This window comes from Colossoma macropomum, unplaced genomic scaffold (genome assembly GCF_904425465.1).
Source record: "Colossoma macropomum unplaced genomic scaffold, Colossoma_macropomum, whole genome shotgun sequence".
Classification (NCBI taxonomy): Eukaryota; Metazoa; Chordata; class Actinopteri; order Characiformes; family Serrasalmidae; genus Colossoma; species Colossoma macropomum.
Window position 1 is genome coordinate 8,023,482 of NW_023494807.1, and position 2,593 is coordinate 8,026,074.

Sequence of the window (2,593 nt, forward strand, 5' to 3'; positions counted from 1 at the left end):
TGTAGATTTACTGGTGGTTTTGGATGGTAAATAAAATGTCTATATTTGCTTTGTTGTCATGGTGACCCCTGGTTCCTATCACCACCACTGTAAAGAAGAGTCTCTACAATCAACTATTTCAGACCAAATTACTCTGAATGACTCTCAACCACTGAATTATGCAGATCTTTTGAAGAGTCAGTAGAAGTTTATCATCTATAGCTGGTTTTTCTAGTAAAAAAGTGCTTTTAAGAGTTTTCTTGCGCCCTCTAGTGGACCCATATGTCACTGATTGTATTTATTCTTCTTATTTCTTTTCTTCTTAATGTTGATTCAGATCATTTTATAGTTGTCCTTAACATCATGGTTACTCACTTACTATTTTTGTAGTTTTTGGTTATTATTGATCTCTGCTTGCTTTTGTTGGCGTCTCTTGTTCCTTCTTTGTTGTGTATTTAAGCTAAAGTTGTGTATCTGAGAGAAAACTGAGGCCGAAACAGGCCGAGCTGAGAGCTGCACACACCCAAGACCAACGATAACTGACCATGGCTTCTGTTATTACTTATGAACACCAGAAATGTGCATTTCAGTGACCTTTGAGTCGCAGGTTCTGTAAAGGCTACCTGTGGCCTTTTTAATAGGTCTAAAGATAATCGTCTACAAAAAAGATGGCGGTTATAAATCGTTTGAGATTTAATGAGGATGGCTGATCAAAGGTTTTCAGTGTAACGTTTTTTCTTAAGCGGGTTTCTCACCCTTAGACCACCTTATTATGTCTATGCAAATGCTAATGAATGACGAGAAACAGGTTATGAGATGTTTCCTTCTTTACATTCAGTTTTAGTCTTTTTGATGTGCTGAGTATCCATTACTGTCACTAGTGGTCTCAGTTCAGTCAGGGGTTCCATGTTTTTGTCTTCGTTGGCACCTGGAGTGAATTTACATGCTAAATTGGATCGTATATCAGTAATAAGGGGGAATATGTCAACAGAAATGCAGCATGTGTAATAATGAACAGATGCTAGTGGGGCCAGATTAGGTTGATGTACTGTTAGCAACATTAGCTGTTTGAGTGACATAGTCCTTTAAAGCAGATCTTTCTTTTAAAGCCCCATTTAAATGAAGTAAGCCAGGGTGACCGGTGCTGGCCACCTGGGTGCCGATGGAAGCTTTTTGGACCCCACTGAATAATTCATATGGAGTCTTTTTATAACGAGCAACATCATCTTGAGCTTTTGCATTTTCATTAAACAGTAAAGAAGCCCCCCCCCCACCCCTTTCCCCCTTACTTCCCTCCTGTCCTGTTTGCTGCAATTACCCCCCCGAGTCATTTGTTAATGTCTGCGAGACAAACAGGCTTGTAAATGCAGGTAATGGACGAGGGCTGCAGCTGTGGTCGAGCTTTTAAGGAGGAAATATCAGCGGCTCTTAGCACTGAAACGCATCAATGGACGCATCTGCTTGGTGTGGATTAGCATAATTTGGTGGACCTTCATTTGTAAAACTGTAAAAGGACACATGCTAAATCAGCCAAAGGGATGAAACCGGTGCTGTGTTTAAATAATTGATATAATTCAATTGTTGAGATGTATTTTTATTTTTATATGGAATGTTGATGATGGGGAAATTGTGATATATCAAAAAAAAAAAGTGTGGAATGTTTTGCCTTACAACACCCTGCATGTACTCTTCCGCCACGAATAGGCTTTGAAAATAAGATTTGGGCCCAAATCATATCGCAGAACTGATGTAAACCAATGTGTCAGACATCAGGCAGTGTATTCATAACCATTTTGTGTGACAATGTTCTGTGAGGGAGCTTTAAGAGGTGGACGTCTGGTTCCTATCACCACCATTGTGAACAATTCAGACTTAATAAGTTTCTCTAGAACAGAGCATTTCACAACAAACCGAATTCCGGGTATAAGCTCGATTTCCCTACGGCCAGAATGAATAGGGTTTCAAAAAATCGCCTCTGTCGCCCCCTGTGGTAGATAAAAATGTTCAGAACCCCATATGTTTTGTCCTGTGTACATTTTTCTCCAGTGTATACATGGTAATACGCTACCATAGCAGAGCCAGTTTATGAGGAGCCTGGCCTCTTCCTATTTCCCCCCTTATATCAAAAACAGGACTGCAAAACAGCAGAGGGCGCCCGTGAGCGAGTCCTCAAAGAAGGGGAGTAAATGGAGCTAAACTGCTAAAAACTAAGAGTTAAAATAGTTTCTAATCACTCGCCCAGAACTTGCCTTTAATTTTAGAAAGTAGAAGGATGTATTTCACTAAAAAAGCAAAGAAAACTGACCTGTATGTTTCCTTTTTTCTACAGCAAACGAGTTTTGGGCAGCAGGACGCTAACATTACTGCTACTAAGTGCTGACTGGCAGCTTATTGGCTGTTCGTGCTCACTGACATCATGGACATACACGAGGCACCGTTTTAAACTCCTATAACTCAAGTTTAAAAGCTCTTAAAAAATATAACAGCGGTGTTAAAATGTTTTATGCTGTTCGGTGTTCAGGAAATGATGGATGTATACATTAAAAATGTTTAAACATTTATAAACTATGATTTTGCCCAAATGCTCCATCTTAACCCATTCATTTTGGAATCG